Source organism: Hemitrygon akajei, chromosome 10 (assembly GCF_048418815.1).
Source record: "Hemitrygon akajei chromosome 10, sHemAka1.3, whole genome shotgun sequence".
In the NCBI taxonomy this organism is placed as follows: Eukaryota; Metazoa; Chordata; class Chondrichthyes; order Myliobatiformes; family Dasyatidae; genus Hemitrygon; species Hemitrygon akajei.
The window spans coordinates 52,850,285-52,873,253 of record NC_133133.1 but is presented as its reverse complement, the minus strand read 5'-3'; the positions used below and the strand labels follow the sequence as shown (position 1 = coordinate 52,873,253).

The 22,969-nt window shown below is 50.5% G+C and overlaps 1 long non-coding RNA gene across 1 annotated transcript in view; it reads right to left on the bottom strand.

Moving 5' to 3' along the window:
• Nucleotides 1–20,767: 20,767 nt before the first annotated feature.
• Nucleotides 20,768–22,969, bottom strand: part of LOC140734067 (uncharacterized) — a 77,905-nt gene continuing 75,703 nt past the window's right edge. The window contains exon 3 of the long non-coding RNA XR_012100460.1: nt 20,768–22,274. This is a non-coding gene — a long non-coding RNA (uncharacterized lncRNA). The remainder of the gene's footprint in view (nt 22,275–22,969) is intronic.

Sequence of the window (22,969 nt, the reverse complement as noted above, 5' to 3'; positions counted from 1 at the left end):
TTTGGATATAACGGAGTGGTGGGAGTGTGGAGGTGGGATATTTGGTGATAGGTGAGTTGTGGGCGTGGGGAGGTGGGATATTTGGAGATAGGGGAGTGGTTGGGAGGGGAGATATTTGGAGATAGGGGACTGGAGGAGAGCGGTGTGTGGTGGCATATTTGGAGATAGGGGAGTGGTCGGAGTGGGGAGAAGGGCTATTTGGAGATAGGGGTTGTGGTCGGAGTGGGGAGAAGGGATATTGGGAGATAGCGGTGTGGTGGGAGTGGGGAGAAGGGATATTTGGAGGTAGGGGAGTGGTGGGGAGTGGGAAGGTGGGATATTGGGAGAATGGGAGTAGTGGGTGTTGGGGAGTTGCTATATTTGGAGATAGAGGAGTTTTAGGAGTGGGTAGAAGGGATATGTGGAGATAGTGGAGTGGTGGGAGTGGGGAGAAGGGATATTTGGAGGTAGGGGAGTGGTGGGGAGTGGGAAGGTGGGATATTGGGAGAAGGGGAGTGGTGGGAGTGGGGAGAAGGGATATTTGGAGACAGGGGAGTGGTGGGGAATGGGGAGGTGGGAAATTTTGAGATGGGGGAGTGGTGGGAATGGGGAGGAGGGATATTTGTTGATAGGGGATTGGTGGGAGTGGGGACGTGGGATATTGGGAGAAGGGGAATTATTGGGAGTAGGGAGGTGGGATATTGGGAGACAGGGTAGCCGTGGTGATTGGGGAGTTGGGTATTTGGAGATAGGGGAGTAGTGGGGATTTGTGGAGTGGTGGGATATTTGGAAATAGAAGAGTGGTGGGAGTTGGGAGGTGGGATATTTGGAGATAGGGGAGTGGTAGGAGTGGGGAGGTGGGACATTGGGAGATAAGGGAGTCGTGGGAGTGGGGAGGTGGGATATTGGGAGATAGAGGAGTGGTGGGAGTGGGGAGGTGGGATATTTGGAAATTGGTGAGTGGTGGGAGTGAGGAGGTGGGATGTTTGGATATAACGGAGTGGTGGGAGTGGGGTTGTGGGATATAGGGAGAAGGGGAGTAGTGGGGGTTGGGGAGTTGGTATATTTGGAGATGTTGAGGTGGGATATTTTGAGATAGGGGAGTGGGGATGTGGGATATTTTGAGATAGGGGAGTGCTGGGAGTGGGGAGGTGGGATATTTGGAGATGGGGAGTGGTGGGAGTGGGGAGTTGGGATCTTTGGAGATAGGGGAGTGGTGTGGAATGGGGAGGTGGGATATTTGTAGATGGGGACTGGTGGGAGTATGGGAGGTGGGATATTTGGAGAGAGGGTAGTGCTGGGAGTAGGGAGGAGGGATATTTGGAGAGAGGGTAGTGGTGGGAGTGGGGAGAAGGGATATTTGGAGATAGGGGACTGGTCGGAGCGGGGAGAAGGGCTATTTGGAGAATGGGAGTAGTGGGTGTTGGGAAGTTGGGATATTTGGAGATAGAGGAGTGGTGGGAGTGGGGAGAAGGGAAATTTGGAGATAGGGGATTGGTGGGAGTGGGGAGAATGGAATTTTGGAGGTAGGGGAGCAGTGGGGAGTGGGAAGTTGGGATATTGGGAGTAGGGGAGTAGTGGGGGTTGGGGAGTTGGGATATTTGGGGATAGGGTGGGATATTTGGGGATTTGGGGTGGGAGTGGGGAGAAGGGATATTTGGAGATAGGGGAGTGGTCGGAGTGGGGAGAAGGGCTATTTGGAGATAGGGGTTGTGGTGGGAGTGGGGAGAAGGGATATTGGGAGATAGCGGTGTGGTGGGAGTGGGATGGTGGGATATTGGGAGAATGGGAGTAGTGGGTGTTGGGGAGTTGCTATATTTGGAGATAGAGGAGCTTTAGGAGTGGGTAGAAGGGATATGTGGAGATAGTGGAGTGGTGGTAGTGGGGAGAAGGGATATTTGGAGGTAGGGGAGTGGTGGGGAGTGGGAAGGTGGGATATTGGGAGAAGGGGAGTGGTGGGAGTGGGGAGAAGGAATATTTGGAGATAGGGGAGTGGTGGGGAATGGGGAGGTGGGAAATTTCGAGATGGGGAATGGTTGGGAGTAGGGAGGTGGGATATTGGGAGATAGGGGAGTGGTTGGAGTGGGGAGGTGGGATTTTGGGAGACAGGGGAGTGGTGGGAGTGGGGTAGAGGGATCTTTGGAGATAGGGGAGTGGTGGGACTGGGGAGGAGGGATATTGGGAGATAGGGGTGTGGTTGGAGTGGGGAGGTGGGATATTGGGAGACAGGGGACTAGTGGGTGTTGGGGAGTTGGGATATTTGGAGATCGAGGAGTGGTGTGAGTGGGGAGAAGGGAAATTTGGAGATAGGGGATTGGTGGGAGTGGGGAGAAGGGAATTTTGGAGGTAGGGGAGCAGTGGGGAGTGGGAAGGTGGGATATTGGGAGTAGGGGAGTAGTGGGGGTTGGGGAGTTGGGATATTTGGGGATAGGGGAGTGGTGGGAGTGGGGAGAAGGGATATTTGGAGATAGGGGAGTGGTCGGAGTGGGGAGAAGGGCTATTTGGAGATAGGGGTTGTGGTGGGAGTGGGGAGAAGGGATATTGGGAGATAGTGGAGTGGTGGTAGTGGGGAGAAGGGATATTTGGAGGTAGGGGAGTGGTGGGGAGTGGGAAGGTGGGATATTGGGAGAAGGGGAGTGGTGGGAGTGGGGAGAAGGGATATTTGGAGATAGGGGAGTGGTGGGGAATGGGGAGGTGGGAAATTTCGAGATGGGGAATGGTTGGGAGTAGGGAGGTGGGATATTGGGAGACAGGGTAGCCGTGGTGATTGGAGAGTTGGGCTATTTGTAGATAGGGGAGTAGTGGGGATTTGTGGAGTGGTGGGATATTCGGAGATAGAAGAGTGGTGGGAGATGGGAGGTTGGATATTTGGAGATAGGGGAGTGTTGGGAGTGGGGATGTGGGATATTGGGAGATAAGGGAGTCGTGGGAGTGGGGAGGTGGGATATTGGGAGATAGGGGAGTGGTGGAAGTGGGGAGGTGGGATATTTGGAGATTGGTGAGTGGTGGGAGTGGGGAGGTGGGATGTTTGGAGATAACTGGTGGGAGTGGTGAGGTGGGATATTTGGAGATAGGTGAGTGGTGGGAGTGGGCAGGTGGGATATTTGGAGATAGGGGAATGCTGGGATTGCGGAGGTGGGATATTTGGAGATAGGGGAATGGTGGGGTTGGGTGGTGGGATAACTGGAGATAGGGGAGTGGTGGGAGTGGGGTTGTGTGATATTGGGAGAAGGGGAATGGTTGGGAGTAGGGAGGTGGGATATTGGGAGATAAGGGAGTCGTGGGAGTGGGGACGTGGGATATTGGGCGATAGGGGAGTGGTGGGAGTGGGGAGGTAGGATATTTGGAAATTGCTGAGTGGTGGGAGTGGGGAGGTGGGATGTTTGGATATAACGGAGTGGTGGGAGTGCGTAGGTGGGATATTTGGTGATAGGTGAGTGGTGGGAGTGGGGAGGTGGGATATTTGGAGATAGGGGAGTGGTTGGGAGTGGGGAGGTGGGACATTGGGAGATAAGGGAGTCGTGGGAGTGGGGAGGTGGGATATTGGGAGATAGGGGAGTGGTGGGAGTGGGGAGGTGGGATATTTGGAAATTGGTGAGTGGTGGGAGTGGGGAGGTGGGATGTTTGGATATAACGTAGTGGTGGGAGTGGGGTGGTGGGATATAGGGAGAAGGGGAGTAGTGGGGGTTGGGGAGTTGGGATATTTGGAGATGTTGAGGTGGGATATTTTGAGATAGGGGAGTGGGGATGTGGGATATTTTGAGATAGGGGAGTGCTGGGAGTGGGGAGGTGGGATATTTGTAGACGGGGCCTGGTCGGAGTATGGGAGGTGGGATATTTGGAGAGAGGGTAGTGCTGGGAGTAGGGAGGTGGGATATTTGGAGAGAGGGTAGTGGTGGGAGCGGGGAGAAGTGATATTGGGAGATAAGGGGGTGGTTGGAGTGGGGTGGAGGGATATTGGGAGAAGGGGAGTAGTGGGTGTTGTGGAGTCGGTATATTTGGACATAGAGGAGTGGTGGGATTGGGGAGGTAGGATATTGGGAGAAGGGGAGTAGTGGGGGTTGGGGAGTTGGTATATTTGGAGATAGGGGAGTGGTGGGAGTGGGGAGAAGGGATATTTGGAGGTAGGGGAGTGGTGGGGAGTGGGAAGGTGGGATATTGGGAGAAGGGGAGTAGTGGCTGTTGGGGAGTTGGGATATTTGGAGATAGAGGAGTGGTGGGAGTGGGGAGAAGGAATATTTGGAGATAGGGGATTGGTGGGAGTGGGGAGAAGGGATATTTGGAGGTAGGGGAGTGGTGGGGAGTGGGAATGTGGGATTTTGGGAGAAGCCTACTAGTGGGGGTTGGGGAGTTGGGATATTTGGAAATAGGGGATTGGTGGGGAATGGGGAGGAGGGAAATTTTGAGATGGGGAATGGTTGGGAGTAGGGAGGTGGGATATTGCGAGACAGGGTAGCCGTGGTGATTGGGGACTTGGGCTATTTGGAGATAGGGGAGTAGTGGGGATTTATGGAGTGGTGGGATATTTGGAGATAGAAGAGTGGTGGTAGTTGGGATGTGGGATATTTGGAGATAGGGGAGTGGTAGGAGTGGGAAGGTGGGACATTGGGAGATAGTGGAGTGGTGGGAGTGGGGAGGTGGGATATATGGAGATTGGTGTGTGGTGGGAGTGGGGAGGTGGGATGTTTGGAGATAACGGAGTGGTGGGAGTGGTAAGGTGGGATATTTGGAGATAGGTGAGTGGTGGGAGTGGGGAGGTAGGATATTTGGAGATAGAGGAGTGGCAGGGACTGACGTCAAGGGCTATTTGGAGATATGGGAGTGGTTGGGAGGGGAGATATTTGGAGATAGAGGACTGGAGGAGAGCGGTGTGTGGTGGCATATTTGGAGATAGTGGAGTGGTGGGGAGTGGGGAGGTGGGATATTTGAGGATAAGTGAGTGGTTGGGGGTGGGGAGTTGGGATATTTGGAGAAAGGGGAATGGTGGGATTGGGGAGGTGGGATATTTGGAGATAGGGGAATGGTGGGGGTGGGTGGTGGTATCAGTGGAGATAGGGAGTGGAGAGGTGGGATATTTTGAGATGGGGAGTGGAGGGTGTTGCGAGGTTGGATATTTGTAGGCGGGGCTGGTGGGAGTGGGGAGGTGGGATATTTGGAGTTAGGGGAGTGGTGGGGGTGGGGAGATGGTATAATTGGAGATAGTGGAGTGGTTGGAGTTGCGAGGTGGGATATTGTGAGATAGGGGAGTGGTTGGAGTGGGGAGGTGCGATATTGGGAGACAGGGGAGTGGTGGGAGTTGGGAAGAGGGATCTTTGGAGATAGGGGAGTGGTGGGAGTGGGGAGGAGGGATATTTGTAGATAGTGGAGTGGTGGGAGTGGGGAGAAGGGATATTTGGAGATAGGGTTTGTTGTGGGAGTGGGGAGAAGGGATATTGGGAGATAGGGGGGTGGTTGGTGTGGGGTGGAGGGATATTGGGAGAAGGGGAGTAGTGGGTGTTGTGGAGTCGGTATATTTGGACATAGAGGAGTGGTGGGAGTGGGGAGGTAGGATATTGGGAGAAGGGGAGTAGTGTGGGTTGGGGAGTTGGTATAATTGGAGATAGGGTAGTGGTGGGAGTGGGGAGAAGGGCTATTTGGAGATAGGTGTTGTGGTGGGAGTGGGGAGGAGGGATATTTGGAGATAGGGGAGTGGTGGGAGTGGGGAGAAGGGATATTTGGAGGTAGGGGAGTGGTGGGGAGTGGGAAGGTGGGATATTGGGAGAAGGGGAGTAGTGGCTGTTGGGGAGTTGGGATATTTGGAGATAGAGGAGTGGTGGGAGTGGGGAGAAGGAATATTTGGAGATAGGGGATTGGTGGGAGTGGGGAGAAGGGATATTTGGAGGTAGGGGAGTGGTGGGGAGTGGGAAGGTGGGATTTTGGGAGAAGCCTACTAGTGGGGGTTGGGGAGTTGGGATATTTGGAGATAGGGGATTGGTGGGGAACGTGGAGGAGCGAAATTTTGAGATGGGAAATGGTTGGGAGTAGGGAGGTGGGATATTGGGAGACAGGGTAGCCGTGGTTATTGGGGACTTGGGCTATTTGGAGATAGGGGAGTAGTGGGGATTTGTGGAGTGGTGGGATATTTGGAAATAGAAGAGTGGTGGGAGTTGGGAGGTGGGATATTTGGAGATAGTGGAATGGTGGGAGTGGGGAGAAGGGATATTTGGAGGTAGGGGTGTGGTTGGGAGTGGGAAGGTGGGATATTGGGAGAAGCGGAGTGGTGGGAGTGGGGAGAAGGGATATTTGGAGATAGGGGAGTGGTGGGGAATGGGGAGGTGGGATATTGGGAGATAGAGGAGTGGTGGGAGTGGGGAGGTGGGATATTTGGAAATTGGTGAGTGGTGGGAGTGAGGAGGTGGGATGTTTGGATATAACGGAGTGGTGGGAGTGGGGTGGTGGGATATAGGGAGAAGGGGAGTAGTGGGGGTTGGGGAGTTGGGATATTTGGAGATGTTGAGGTGGGATATTTTGAGATAGGGGAGTGGGGATGTGGGATATTTTGAGATAGGGGAGTGCTGGGAGTGAGGAGGTGGGATATTTGTAGACGGGGCCTGGTCGGAGTATGGGAGGTGGGATATTTGGAGAGAGGGTAGTGCTGGGAGTAGGGAGGTGGGATATTTGGAGAGAGGGTAGTGGTGGGAGTGGGGAGAAGGGATATTTGGAGATAGGGGAGTGGTCGGAGCGGGGAGAAGGGCTATTTGGAGATAGGGGTTGTGGTGGGAGTGGGGAGAAGGGATATTGGGAGATAGCGGAGTGTTGGGAGTGGGGTGGTGGGATATTGGGAGAATGGGAGTAGTGGGTGTTGGGGAGTTGGGATATTTGGAGATAGAGGAGTGGTGGGAGTGGGGAGAAGGGATATTTGGAGGTAGGGGAGTGGTGGGGAGTGGGACGGTGGGATATTGGGAGAAGGGGAGTAGTGGGGGTTGGGGAGTTGGGATATTTGGAGATAGAGGAGTGGTAGGAGTGGGTAGAAGGGATATGTGGAGATAGTGGAATGGTGGGAGTGGGGAGAAGGGATATTTGGAGGTAGGGGTGTGGTTGGGAGTGGGAAGGTGGGATATTGGGAGAAGGGGAGTGGTGGGAGTGGGGAGAAGGGATATTTGGAGATAGGGGAGTGGTGGGGAATGGGGAGGTGAGAAATTTCGAGATGGGGAATGGTTGGGAGTAGGGAGGTGGGATATTGGGAGACAGGGTAGCCGTGGTGATTGGAGAGTTGGGCTATTTGTAGATAGGGGAGTAGTGGGGATTTGTGGACTGGTGGGATATTCGGAGATAGAAGAGTGGTGAGAGATGGGAGGTGGGATATTTGGAGATAGGGGAGTGGTGGGAGTGGGGAGGTGGGACATTGGGAGATAAGGGAGTCGTGGGAGTGGGGAGGTGGGATATTGGGAGATAGGGGAGTGGTGGGAGTGGGGAGGTGGGATATTTGGAGATTGGTGAGTGGTAGGAGTGGGGAGGTGGGATGTTTGGAGATAACAGATTGGTGGGAGGGGTGAGGTGGGATATTTGGAGATAGGTGAGTGGTGGGAGTGGGCAGGTGGGATATTTGGAGATAGGGGAATGGTGGGATTGCGGAGGTGGGATATTTGGAGATGGGGAATGGTGGGGTTGGGTGGTGGGATAACTGGAGATAGGGAGTGGGGAGATGGTATATTTGTAGACGGGGACTGGTGGGAGTGGGGAAATGGGATATTGGGCGATAAGGGAGTGGTGGGAGTGGGGAGGTGGGATATTTGGAGATAGAGGAGTGGTGGGAGTGGGGAGGTGGGATGTTTGGATATAACGGAGTGATGGGAGTGGGGTGGTGGGATATAGGGAGAAGGGGAGTAGTGGGAGTGGGGTTGTGTGATATTGGGAGAAGGGGAATGGTTGGGAGTAGGGAGGTGGGATATTGCGAGACAGGGTAGCCGTGGTGATTGGGGACTTGGGCTATTTGGAGATAGGGGAGTAGTGGGGATTTGTGGAGTGGTGGGATATTTGGAGATAGAAGAGTGGTGGGAGTTGGGATGTGGGATATTTGGAGATAGTGGAGTGGTAGGAGTGGGGAGGTGGGATATATGGAGATAGTGGAGTGGTGGGAGTGGGGAGGTGGGATATATGGAGATTGGTGTGTGGTGGGAGTGGGGAGGTGGGATGTTTGGAGATAACGGAGTGGTGGGAGTGGTAAGGTGGGATATTTGGAGATAGGTGAGTGGTGGGAGTGGGGAGGTAGGATATTTGGAGATAGAGGAGTGGCAGGGACTGACATCAAGGGCTATTTGGAGATAGGGGAGTGGTTGGGAGGGGAGATATTTGGAGATAGAGGACTGGAGGAGAGCGGTGTGTGGTGGGATATTTGGAGATAGTGGAGTGGTGGGGAGTGGGGAGGTGGGATATTTGAGGATAAGTGAGTGGTTGGGGGTGGGGAGTTGGGATATTTGGAGAAAGGGGAATGGTGGGATTGGGGAGGTGGGATATTTGGAGATAGGGGAATGGTGGGGGTGGGTGGTGGTATAAGTGGAGATAGGGAGTGGAGAGGTGGGATATTTTGAGATGGGGAGTGGAGGGTGTTGCGAGGTTGGATATTTGTAGGCGGGGACTGGTGGGAGTGGGGAGGTGGGATATTAGGAGATAGGGGAGTGGTGGGGGTGGGGAGATGGTATAATTGGAGATAGTGGAGTGGTGGGAGTTGCGAGGTGGGATATTGTGAGATAGGGGAGTGGTTGGAGTGGGGAGGTGCGATATTGGGAGACAGGGGAGTGGTGGGAGTTGGGAAGAGGGATCTTTGGAGATAGGGGAGTGGTGGGAGTGGGCAGTGGGGATATTTGGTGATAGGGGCGTGGTGGGAGTGGGGAGAAGGGATATTTGGAGATAGGGGAGTGGTGGGGAGTGGGGAGGTGGGATATTGGGAGACAGGGGAGTGGTGGGGGTTGGGGAGTTGGGATCTTTGGAGATGGGGGAGTGGTGGGAATGGGGAGTATGGATATTTGTAGATAGGGGAGTGGTGGGAGAGGGGAGAAGGGATATTTGGAGATAGGGTTTGTTGTGGGAGTGGGGAGAAGGGATATTGGGAGATAGGGGGGTGGTTGGAGTGGGGTGGAGGGATATTGGGAGAAGGGGAGTAGTGGGTGTTGTGGAGTCGGTATATTTGGACATAGAGAAGTGGTGGGAGTGGGGAGGTAGGATATTTGGAGGTAGGGGAGTGGTGGGGAGTGGGAAGGTGGGATTTTGGGAGAAGCCTACTAGTGGGGGTTGGGGAGTTGGGATATTTGGAGATAGGGGATTGGTGGGGAATGGGGAGGAGGGAAATTTTGAGATGGGAAATGGTTTGGAGTAGGGTGGTGGGATATTGGGAGACAGGGTAGCCGTGGTGATTGGGGACTTGGGCTATTTGGAGATAGGGGAGTAGTGGGGATTTGTGGAGTGGTGGGATATTTGGAGATAGAAGAGTGGTGGGAGTTGGGATGTGGGATATTTGGAGATAGGGGAGTGGTAGGAGTGGGGAGGTGGGACATTGGGAGATAGTGGAGTGGTGGGAGTGGGGAGGTGGGATATATGGAGATTGGTGTGTGGTGGGAGTGGGGAGGTGGGATGTTTGGAGATAACGGAGTGGTGGGAGTGGTAAGGTGGGATATTTGGAGATAGGTGAGTGGTGGGAGTGGGGAGGTAGGATATTTGGAGATACAGGAGTGGCAGGGACTGACGTCAAGGGCTATTTGGAGATAGGGGAGTGGTTGGGAGGGGAGATATTTGGAGATAGAGGACTGGAGGAGAGCGGTGTGTGGTGGGATATTTGGAGATAGTGGAGTGGTGGGGAGTGGGGAGGTGGGATATTTGAGGATAAGTGAGTGGTTGGGGGTGGGGAGTTGGGATATTTGGAGAAAGAGGAATGGTGGGATTGGGGAGGTGGGATATTTGGAGATAGGGGAATGGTGGGGGTGGGTGGTGGTATAAGTGGAGATAGGGAGTGGAGAGGTGGGATATTTTGAGATGGGGAGTGGAGGGTGTTGCGAGGTTGGATATTTGTAGGCGGGGACTGGTGGGAGTGGGGAGGTGGGATATTTGGAGATAGGGGAGTTGTGGGGGTGGGTAGATGGGATATTTGGAGATAGTGGAGTGGTGGGAGTTGCGAGGTGGGATATTGTGAGATAGGGGAGTGTTTGGAGTGGGGAGGTGGGATATTGGGAGACAGGGGAGTGGTGGGAGCTGGGAAGAGGGATCTTTGGAGATAGGGGAGTGGTGGGAGTGGGGAGTGGGGATATTTGGTGATAGTGGAGTGGTGGGGAGTGGGGAGGTGGGATATTTGAGGATAAGTGAGTGGTTGGGGGTGGGGAGTTGGGATATTTGGAGAAAGAGGAATGGTGGGATTGGGGAGGTGGGATATTTGGAGATAGGGGAATGGTGGGGGTGGGTGGTGGTATAAGTGGAGATAGGGAGTGGAGAGGTGGGATATTTTGAGATGGGGAGTGGAGGGTGTTGCGAGGTTGGATATTTGTAGGCGGGGACTGGTGGGAGTGGGGAGGTGGGATATTTGGAGATAGGGGAGTTGTGGGGGTGGGTAGATGGGATATTTGGAGATAGTGGAGTGGTGGGAGTTGCGAGGTGGGATATTGTGAGATAGGGGAGTGTTTGGAGTGGGGAGGTGGGATATTGGGAGACAGTGGAGTGGTGGGAGCTGGGAAGAGGGATCTTTGGAGATAGGGGAGTGGTGGGAGTGGGGAGTGGGGATATTTGGTGATAGGGTAGTGGTGGGAGTGGGGAGAAGGGATATTTGGAGATAGGGGAGTGGTGGGGAGTGGGGAGGTGGGATATTGGGAGACAGGGGAGTGGTGGGGGTTGGGGAGTTGGGATCTTTGGAGATGGGGGAGTGGTGGGAATGGGGAGAAGGGATATTTGTAGATAGGGTAGTGGTGGGAGTGGGGAGAAGGGATATTTGGAGATAGGGTTTGTTGTGGGAGTGGGGAGAAGGGATATTGGGAGATAGGGGGGTGGTTGGAGTGGGGTGGAGGGATATTGGGAGAAGGGGAGTAGTGGGTGTTGTGGAGTCGGTATATTTGGACATGGAGGAGTGGTGGGAGTGGGGAGAAGGGATATTTGAAGGTAGGGGAGTGGTGGGGAGTGGGAAGGTGGGATATTGGGAGAAGGGGACTAGTGGGGGTTGGGGAGTTGGGATATTTGGATATAGGGGAGTGATGGGGAGTGGGCAGGTGGGATCTTTGGTGATAGGGGAGTGGAGGGGAGTGGGGAGGTGGGATATTTGGAGACAGGGTAGTCGTGGGGATTGGGGAGTTGGGCTATTTGGAGATAGGGGAGTAGTGGGGATTTGTGGACTGGTGGGATATTTGGAGATAGAACAGTGGTGCGAGTGGGGACGTGGGATATTTGGAGTTGGGGAGTTGTGGGAGTGGGGTGGTTGGACATTGGGAGATAAGGCAGTGGTGGGAGTGGGGAAGTGGGATATTGGGAGATAGGGAGGTGGTGGAACTGGGGTGGTGGGATATTTGGAGATAGGGGAGTGGGGGGAGAGTGGAGGTGGGCTATTTGGCGATAGGGGAGTGGTGGGAGTGGGGAGGTGGGATATTTGGAGGGGAGTGGTGGGAGTAGGGAGGTGGGATATTTGGAGATAGAGGAGTGCTGGGAGTGGGGAGATGGGATATTGGGAGATAGGTGAGTGGTGGGAGTTGCGAGGTGGGATATTGGGAGATAAGGGAGTGGTTGGAGTGGGGAGGTGGGAAGTTGGGAGACAGGGGAGTGGTGGGAGTGGGGAAGAGGGGTCTTTGGAGATAGGGGAGTGGTGGGAGTTGGGAGGAGGGATATTTGGAGATAGGGGGGTGGTGGGAGTGGGTAGGTGGGATATTTGGAGATAGGGGAGTGGTGGGGAGGCAAGATACTTGGAGATAGGGGAGTAGAGGAGAGTGGTGGGGGAGTTGGGATCTTTGGAGATGGGTGAGTGGTGGGAGTGGGGAGGAGGGATATTTGGAGATAGGGCAGTGGTGGGGAGTGGGCAGGTGGGATATTGGGAGAAGCGGAGTAGTGTGGGTTGGGGAGTTGGGATATTTGGAGATAGGGGAGTGGTGGGAGTGGGGAGAAGGGATATTTGGAGATAGGGGAGTGGTGGGAGTGGGGAGAAGGGATATTTGGACATAGGGGTTGTGGTAGGAGTGGGGAGAAGGGATATTGGGAGATAGGGTAGTGCTGGGAGTGGGGTGGCGGGATATTGTGAGAAGGGGAGTAGTGGGTGTTGGGGAGTTGGGATATTTGGAGATAGAGGAGTGGTGGGAGTGGGGAGAAGGGATATTTGGAGATAGGGGAGTGGTGGGAGTGGGAGAAGGGATATTTGGAGGTAGGGGAGTGGTGGGGAGTGGGAACGTGGGATATTGGGAGAAGGGGTGTGGTAGGATGGGGTGAAGTGGGACATTGGGAGATAAGGGTGTCTTGGGAGTGGGGAGGTGGGATATTGGGAGATTGGTGAGTGGTGGGAGTGGGGAGGTGGGATATTTGGAGATAACGGAGTGGTGGAAGTGGGGAGGTGGATATTTGGAGATAGGTGAGTGGTGGTGGTGAGGAGGTGGGATATTTGGAGATAAGGGAGTGGCGGGGACTGACTACATGCGATATTTGGAGATAGGTGAGTGGTGGGGAGTGGGGAGGTGGGATATTGGGAGATAGGGGAGTGGTGGGATATTGGGAGATAGGGAGGTGGTGGAACTGGGGTGGTGGGATATTTGGAGATAGGGGAGTGGGGGGTGAGTGGAGGTGGGCTATTTGGAGATAGGGGAGTAGTGGGGATTTGTGGAGTGGTGGGATATTTGGAGATAGAAGTGGTGGGAGTTGGGATGTGGGATATTTGGAGATAGGGGAGTGGTAGGAGTGGGGAGTTGGGACATTGGGAGATAGTGGAGTGGTGGGAGTGGGGAGGTAGGATATATGGAGATTGGTGTGTGGTGGGAGTGGGGAGGTTGGATGTTTGGAGATAACGGAGTGGTGGGAGTGGTAAGGTGGGATATTTGGAGATAGGTGAGTGGTGGGAGTGGGGAGGTAGGATATTTGGAGATAGAGGAGTGGCAGGGACTGACGTCAAGGGCTATTTGGAGATAGGGGAGTGGTTGGGAGTGGAGATATTTGGAGATAGAGGACTGGAGGAGAGCGGTGTGTTGTGGGATATTTGGAGATAGTGGAGTGGTGGGGAGTGGGGAGGTGGGATATTTGAGGATAAGTGAGTGGTTGGGGGTGGGGAGTTGGGATATTTGGAGAAAGAGTAATGGTGGGATTGGGGAGGTGGGATATTTGGAGATAGGGGAATGGTGGGGGTGGGTGGTGGTATAAGTGGAGATAGGGAGTGGAGAGGTGGGATATTTTGAGATGGGGAGTGGAGGGTGTTGCGTGGTTGGATATTTGTTAGCGGGGACTGGTGGGAGTGGGGAGGTGGGATATTTGGAGATAGGGGAGTGGTGGGGATTTGTGGACATGGGATATTTGGAGATAGAACAGTGGTGCGAGTGGGGACGTGGGATATTTGGAGTTGGGGAGTCGTGGGAGTGGGGTGGTTGGACATTGGGAGATAAGGGAGTGGTGGGAGTAGGGAAGTGGGATATTGGGAGATAGGGAGGTGGTGGAACTGGGGTGGTGGGATATTTGGAGATAGGGGAGTGGGGGGAGAGTGGAGGTGGGCTATTTGGAGATAGGGGAGTGGTGGGAGTGGGGAGGTGGGATATTTGGAGGGGACTGGTGGGAGTAGGGAGGTGGGATATTTGGAGATAGAGGAGTGGTGGGAGTGGGGAGAAGGGATATTTGGAGATAGGGGAGTGGTGGGAGTGGGGGAAGGGATATTTGGAGGTAGGGGAGTGGTGGGGAGTGAGAACGTGGGATATTGCGAGAAGGGGTGTGGTAGGAGGGGGTGAGGTGGATATTTGGAGATAGGTGAGTGGTGGGGGTGAGGAGGTGGGATATTTGGAGATAAGGGAATGGTAGGGAGTGGGGAGGTGGGATATTGGGAGACCGGGTAGTCATGGGGTTTGGGGAGTTGAGCTATTTGGAGATAGGGGAGAAGTGCAGATTTGTGGAGTGGTGGGATGTTTGGAGATAGAAGAGTACTGGGAGTGGGGAGGTGGGATATTGGGAGATAGGGTAGTGGTGGGAGTGGGTACGTGGGATATTGGGAGATAGGGGAGTGGTGGGAGTGGGGAGGTGGGATATTTGGAGGTAGGGGAGTGGTAGGAGTGGGGAGGTGGGATATTGGGAGATAGGGGAGTGGTGGGAGTGGGGAGGTGGGATATTTGGAGGTAGGGGAGTGGTAGGAGTGGGGATGTTGGATATTTGGAGATAACGGAGTGGTGGGAGTGGGGAGGTGGGATATTTGGAGATAAGGGAGTGGCGGGGACTGACGACGTGCGATATTTGGAGATAGGGGAGTGGCGGGGACTGATGACGTGTGCTATTTGGAGATAGGGGAGTGGTTGGGAGGAGTGATATTTGGAGATAGGGGACTGGAGGAGAGCGGTGTGGGGTGGGATATTTGGAGATAGTGGAGTGGTGGGAGTGGGGAGAAGGGATATTTGGAGGTAGGGGAGTGGTGGGGAGTGGGAAGGTCGGATATTGGGAGAAGGGGTGTGATAGGAGGGGGTGAGGTGCGACATTGGGAGATAACCGAGTCTTGGGAGTGGGGAGGTGGGATATTGGGAGATAGGGTAGTGGTGGGAGTTTGTACGTGGGATATTGGGAGATAGGGGAGTGGTGGGAGTGGGGAGGTGGGATATTTGGAGGTAGGGGAGTGGTAGGAGTGGGGAGGTGGGATATTGGGAGATAGGGGAGTGGTGGGAGTGGGGAGGTGGGATATTTGGAGGTAGGGGAGTTGTAGGAGTGGGGATGTTGGATATTTGGAGATAACGGAGTGGTGGGAGTGGGGAGGTGGGATATTTGGAGATAAGGGAGTGGCGGGGACTGACGACGTGCGATATTTGGAGATAGGGGAGTGGCGGGGACTGACGACGTGTGCTATTTGGAGATAGGGGAGTGGTTGGGAGGAGTGATATTTGGAGATAGGGGACTGGAGGAGAGCGGTGTGGGGTGGGATATTTGGAGATAGTGGAGTGGTGGGAGTGGGGAGATGGGATATTTGGAGGTAGGGGATTGGTGGGGAGTGGGAAGGTGGGATATTGGGAGAAGGGGTGTGGTAGGAGGGGCTGAGGTGCGACTTTGGGAGATAAGGGAGTCTTGGGAGTGGGGAGGTGGGATATTGGGAGATAGGGGAGTGGTGGGAGTGGGGAGGTGGGATATTTGGAGGTAGGGGAGTGGTAGGAGTGGGGATGTTGGATATTTGGAGATAACGGAGTGGTGGGAGTGGGGAGGTGGGATATTTGGAGATAAGGGAGTGGCGGGGACTGACGACGTGCGATATTTGGAGATAGGGGAGTGGCGGGGACTGATGACGTGTGCTATTTGGAGATAGGGGAGTGGTTGGGAGGAGTGATATTTGGAGATAGGGGACTGGAGGAGAGCGGTGTGGGGTGGGATATTTGGAGATAGTGGAGTGGTGGGAGTGGGGAGAAGGGATATTTGGAGGTAGGGGAGTGGTGGGGAGTGGGAAGGTCGGATATTGGGAGAAGGGGTGTGGTAGGAGGGGGTGAGGTGCGACATTGGGAGATAACCGAGTCTTGGGAGTGGGGAGGTGGGATATTGGGAGATAGGGTAGTGGTGGGAGTTTGTACGTGGGATATTGGGAGATAGGGGAGTGGTGGGAGTGGGGAGGTGGGATATTTGGAGGTAGGGGAGTGGTAGGAGTGGGGAGGTGGGATATTGGGAGATAGGGGAGTGGTGGGAGTGGGGAGGTGGGATATTTGGAGGTAGGGGAGTTGTAGGAGTGGGGATGTTGGATATTTGGAGATAACGGAGTGGTGGGAGTGGGGAGGTGGGATATTTGGAGATAAGGGAGTGGCGGGGACTGACGACGTGCGATATTTGGAGATAGGGGAGTGGCGGGGACTGACGACGTGTGCTATTTGGAGATAGGGGAGTGGTTGGGAGGAGTGATATTTGGAGATAGGGGACTGGAGGAGAGCGGTGTGGGGTGGGATATTTGGAGATAGTGGAGTGGTGGGAGTGGGGAGATGGGATATTTGGAGGTAGGGGATTGGTGGGGAGTGGGAAGGTGGGATATTGGGAGAAGGGGTGTGGTAGGAGGGGCTGAGGTGCGACTTTGGGAGATAAGGGAGTCTTGGGAGTGGGGAGGTGGGATATTGGGAGATAGGGGAGTGGTGGGAGTGGGGAGGTGGGATATTTGGAGATTGGTGAGTGGTGGGAGTGGGGAGGTGGATATTTGGAGATAGGTGAGTGGTGGGAGTGGGGAGGTGGGATATTTGGAGATAAGTGATTGGCGGGGACTGACGACGTGCGATATTTGGAGATTGGGGAGTGGCGGGTACTGACGACGTGTGCTATTTGGAGATAGGGGAGTGGTCGGGAGCGGAGGTATTTGGAGATAGGGGACTGGAGGAGAGCGGTGTGGAGTGGGATATTTGGAGATAGTGGAGTGGTGGGGAGTGGGGAGGTGGGATATTTGGATATAAGTGAGTGGTGGGGAGTGGGGGAGGTGGGATATTGGGAGACCGGGTATTCGTGGGGGTTGGGGAGTTGAGCTATTTGGAGATAGGGGAGAAGTGGGGATTTGTGGAGTGGTGGGATGTTTGGAGATAGAAGAGTGCTGGGAGTGGGGAGGTGGGATATTGGGAGATAGGGGAGTGGTGGGAGTGGGTACGTGGGATTTTGGGAGATAGGGGAGTGGTGGGAGTGGGGAGGTGGGATATTTGGAGGTAGGGGAGTGGTTGGGGGTGTGGAGCTGGGATATTTGGAGATAGGGGAACGGTGGGGTTGGGGAGTTGGGATATCTGGAGATAGGGGAATGGTGGGGGTGTGTGGTGGGATATGTGGAGATAAGGAGTGGTGGGAGGTGGGATATTTTCAGATAGGGGAGTGGTGGGTGTGGGAGGTGGGATATTGAGGGACGGGGAGTGTTGGGGTTTGGGTAGGTGGGATATTTTGAGATAAGGGAGTAGTGGAGAGTGGGGAGGTGGGATATTGGGAATTAGGGGAGTGCTGGGAGTTGGGAGGTGGGATATTTGTAGATAGGGGAGTGGTGGGTGAGGAGGTGGGATATTGGGTGATATGGGAGTTGTGGGGTGGGGTTGTTCCGATATTTGGATTCAGGGGAGTGGTGGAGGTTGGGGAGATGGGATATTTTGAGATAGGGGAGTGGTGGGGAGTGGGGAGGTGGGATATTGGGAGATAGGGTATTTGTGGGAGTGGGGAGGTGGGATATTTGGAGATAGGGGAGTGGTGTGAGTGGGGAGAAGGGATATTTGGAGATACTGGAGTGGTGGGAAGTGGGGAGGTGGGATATTGGGAGATGGGAGTGGTGGGGGTTTTGGAGGTGGGATATTTCGAGATAGGGTAGTGGTGTGGAGTGGGGAAGTGGGATATTTGGAGATGGGGGAGTGGTGGGAGTGCGGAGGTGGGATATTTGGAGATAGGGGAGTGGTGAGGAGGTGAGATATTTGGAGACAGTGGAGTTGTGGGTATTTGGAGATAGGGGAGTGGTGGGAGTGGAGAGGTGGGATATTTGGAGATAGGGGAGTGGTGGGGAGTTGAGATATTTAGAGACAGTGGAGTTGTGGATATTTGGGATATTTGGAGATAGGGGAGTGGTGAGAGTGGAGAGGTGGGATATTTGGATTCAGGGGAGTGTTGGTGGTTGGGGAGAATGGATATTTTGAGATAGTGGAGTGGTGGGAGTGGGGAGATGGGATATTTGGAGATAGGGGAGTGGTGGGGTTTGGGCAGGTGGGATATTTCGAGAAAGTGTAGTGGTGGGGATGTGGGATATTTGGAGACAGGGGAGTCGTGGGGGTTGTGGAGGTGGGATGTTTGGAGATAGCGGATTGGTGGGGAGTGTGGAGGTGGGATCTTTGGAGATTGGGGAGTGGTGGGTGTGGGGAGGTGGGATATTTGTAGATAGCGGAGTGGTGGGTACTGTGGTGGTGGGATATTTGTAGATAGAGGATTGGTGGGTACTTTGGTGGTGGGATATTTGGAGATATGGAGTGGTGGGAGGTGAATTTTCTTGGAACAGCATATGACACCTCACTGCATATAAAAATAAATAGCAGTAGTAAACATTAGCTCTCCCTGAGCCTGCTCTGGTTTCAATGTCATTGCTGATCTTGTGACTTAAATCTAGTTTTGTAAACTGTCCCCATACAATTTCATTCTCTTCATTTTGAGAATGATCAGCCTTGAATTGACTCTGTGACATAGCCTCCACTCTCTTGAGCTAAATAGTTACCAAAAAATTATGTTCCTCGGTCCGTATAAAGTGACAAAGAGTGGAATAATGCAAAACATGATAGAATCAATCCATTTTCTCAACCTTGTTCACATCGACCTCAGGGCAGCAATTTGTATTTATCTCATCTTACCATATTTGGTCCATAGCCTTCTATGCCTGAACAATTCAAGTGCTCATACAGACACTTAAATGCTGTCAATGCCTCTGCTTTCTAGCAGTGCATTCTGCCTACTCACCACTCTCTGGGTGAAAATGATCTGCTTTAATTCCCCTCTAAATCTTTTACCCCTTAGCCTAAGCCCATGTCCTCAAGTTTTGGTCGTCTCTGATGAGAGGAAAATATTATGCACTTTACGCTATCTACAGCCTTGTACATTTATATATGTCAATTATAACCCCTCTAATCCTCCTCTACTCCAGGGAAAGCAGATTTATCCTCGTCAGTCTCCTCACACCTGGAATATCCTATCCCAGGCAATATACTAATGAATATCCACACTGCCTCCAGTGTTATCACATTCTTCCTATAGTGTAGTGAGCAGAATTGCACATAGTACCTCAGCTGAGGTCTAACAAATATGTTATGAAGTTATATTCAGTGGTCTGACTAATGTGATCAGCATCTCATATAATAATAATAATAATAATAATAATAATAATAATAATAATAATAATAATTATAATATATACTTTATTGATCCCAAGTGGGAAATACTTTCATTACAGTAGTAATATTTAAAAACACACTTAGCAGTGTGCAGACCTAACTAATAATAAAGTACAGAATAATAGTATACACAATAGTAATTTACCAATTTGTAATAATTTACAATAATGTGTAAAATAATGTACAAAATAATAAAGCAGAGACTGTTATACCATGATGTGTGTTCTCCTGTTGCACAGAGATGAATTATTGTATATACTTATTGCATTTGGTAGGAAGGATTTTCTGTAATGATCCTTGTGACAGCGGAGCTGAATGAGTCTGTTGGAAAGGGTGCTCCGCTGCTTATTCAGTTGATCATGGAGAGGATGTGCCAGATTGTCCATAATGGATAACAGTTTGTTTGGTGACCTCCTCTCCACCACTAGCTCAAAAGAGTTAGTACCATCCTAACCATATCATCTACCCACTCTGCAACCTTTTTGCACACCAAGGTACATCTGTTCCTCAATATTCCGTAGGACCTACCTTGTGCCCTAGCCTCATTAGTACACAGAGCACCTATCTGGATTAAATTTCATCTGTCATTTCTCAGTCCATTCACTAGCACTTTGATATCTCCCTGTAGTGTAAGATTATCCACCGTACTGTCAAGTGTCATCTGCAAACTGATTACATCACCACATTGTACATTCAAATCATTTACATATACTCAGAGCCATTTTATTAGGTAGGCCTGGCCTGCTTGTTAATGCAAATATGTTATCAGCCCATCATGTGGCAGCAACTCAATGCATAAAAGCAGCAGACAAGGTCAAGAGATTAAGTTATTGTTCAGAATGGGGAAGAAATGTGACCGGGGAATGATTGTTAATTTGAGTATCTCAGAAACTGCTTATTTCTGCAATTTCCACACACAAAGATCTCTAGTGTTTACAGGGAATGGTGTGAAAAGCAAAAATCATGTAATGAGTGGCAATTCCATGGGCAAAAGTGCCTAGTTAATGAGAGAGGACAGAAGAAAATGGCTAGATTGGTTCAAGCTGACAGGAAGGCAACAGTAACTCAAATAACCATGTGTTACAACAGAGGTGTGCTGAAGAGCATCTCTGAATACACAAAACATTGAATCTTGAAGTAAATGGGCTACAGCAGCAGAAAACCATGAACATACACTCAGTGGCCACTTTATTAGGTAAAGGAGATAGCTTACAAAGTGGTCATTGAGTGTATATTACAAACATTTAGGTTTCTAGCACCAATTCTGACAAAATACCCCCCATCCCGACAAAATACCACCTGTCACAGGCATCTAATCAAAAATTCAGCTGCAATAATCACCTTAATATTTAGCCAGTCTTGGAGTAAATTTGCCAGCATGCCAGGAATCCTATGAACCTAATGTTTTAAAATTGTCTCCACAGTGGTACCTCATTGAAATTCTTTTTGAAGTCTATGTAGGTCACTGCTTTGTCCTCATCAATATACTGTGCTATGCTACTTCTTAAAAAAATACAACCAGTAATAAAATTTTTGCTCAGCTTTCTGTTTCATGTCAAATGGAATATCATTGTCCAGGACTTCTTGTGCATCTCCAGTTAAACTTGCATTTTTAGAAGTGTTGAAATTCTAAGACCACAATTAAACACAGAATAAAATTAAATGTCAGGAATCTTTCATCTTTACTGAGGTTCAGGAGAAATTCTAGAGGAGGACTTTTACAGAGGCAGACTATAATTAGGGTCACTGCAACGTAGAATACCGATAATTCATAATCCATGCCCACATCCTGTGGGTTACTTATGTACGGACATCTTAACCTTATCAAGAGTAATAAGCTATGCTGAAAATCCATTATGTAAGCATGCATTTTGAATTCGTCACTTGTTAAGTTTTCTTTGCTGAAACATAACTTTGCATAAAGACAAGAAATGTTTATTCCAGCAAGTATATACTTTATTTATCTGTTACAAGGCACAGTTTGTTCAAATTGTAACCCTGTTGGACTGAACACTTTCTAAAGAGTGGAACACAAGTTTTTTATCCATTAGGTTTTGCTGAATTTTGCATTTAACATTAGCTCAGCTTTGCCAATATATTTGGCATTAATACGTAGCTTCAAAGTTGTTGCTGTTGACTCTGACATCAGACAAAACGGTGAGGACATGTTCCTAAATGTATTGCTTAACTGGGAAAATATGTTTGTGATTAGGTAATATGTTCATATTTAAAGATTTAGAGACATTTTAACTACATGTATCATGACCCTGCAATTGAGTCTATCAAATTTCCAGTATGTCTTTTTGCTATCACAAGGCATGTGTTAAAACATTAGAAAGATATTGATTCAGTTTTTCTAGTCTTTGTGGCCTTAAAAGATTCCTTCCTTTCTGACTTTATCTCCTGCTTCAATTCACTCCTACGCTTCAACCAAAGAGTCCTATGAAGGGGTGAATTATTGTGCAAATTATGAGTATATTTCCTAATATTGGATTTTTATTTTGTAAGTATCACAATGAAACAATGGGATCATTTTTGCCAAAAGACGTCAATGTAAATTAGATAATGAGAACATATAGAAGAGAAATAATCAAATAATACCTCTAATAAAGAAAATGTATCTTCCCAAGGATAATAGTTCTAATAAAATACAGTGAAATAATTTATGGTATTCATTGCTTATTGATTTTAATTCATGGAAATATCCCTTGGAGTCTTTGATTACTAGTCTTGTACTAACCATACTGTTCAATAAAAGTAGTAAAATATGAAAATTATAATGGATGTTTAATTTAATCCCTTTTTAAAGAGATAGATAACAAATGCATCTTTATCAGCATTGACAAAAATAAAAACAGCTCAGAAGTAGTAAGAGTATCTGTTCTTAATGGAAGTCTACTGTAGAATAGTTTGTAATTTTGCAGGAGAGGCTCATTATTTTAGTATTTCATTCTCCTCTGGACTTGCTGATTTTACACTAAAGGTCTCTACTTATGAGATTACTGCTCAAATTAATAGTTCATAACAATAAGATTAGTAGCAGCTGCTTATGGGTATGTATTTCCCAGTCTTCAGTCTATTGATATACAAGCACCTTGGCTGAGCCTATAAGTGTAAAAATCTGTCAGCTGATAACTGTAAAGTAGCACAGTGAGCCCTGTAATCTCTTGTCACTGCTTTTGTCTCTTGTTTTTCAAATATTCTGTTTTATTTGCAAGATCCTCACAATAGGAAACAATTCAAAAGCAAAATATTGCAGTCCCAAGGCACCTGAAATAGAAACGAGAAGTTTTTGTGAACAATAAATTAATAAACAGTCTAATATATTTTATGTTCCTTGTTTAGTAAAACTATTCTGACATTTCAAGATGCCATTTTTGTTCACAGAATGAGATCAATATTCCATCATATACTCTACAGAAAATTCCAGGTTATTCAAGGCAGACAAATTAATTTATAATTCACCTAATTTTGTCTCCCTCTTTTAGTTAGGAATATGACATGAATAAAACATTATTCCTAAGGCGAGGTAAGTTTAGACTGGTATCTTCAGAGATTATTTACTGATCCTTAGTTCATTTCATTGACAAATTTAGTTCTATCATCCTACGGAAGTTGTCCTTGAAATTTTAGTTACTTCAAGATGTTTGGCAACAAGAATTCCAGTGTGTCATCATTACCACATTGTCTTAGTTTCCACTCGGACAACTCTTAACAAATCATTGCATTAAAGCTTTAAGCCTGAAGTTACCTCATCAGCATATTAGTTGAATCAGCAGCTGAATATTCTCATAATCAGTTGGAAACCTGACTTTGAAATCTGCTGTTTATTTTAGAACGTGTTCAGGTGTGCTGCCTTCCACTGGACTGACCTGGTCAGCAAAGACCTCTGTCGTCCAGTGCAATCCGCAGAAACAAGTCCTACACAAAGAATTTCTTTGACAGTTGGTTGAGCAATGACAGAG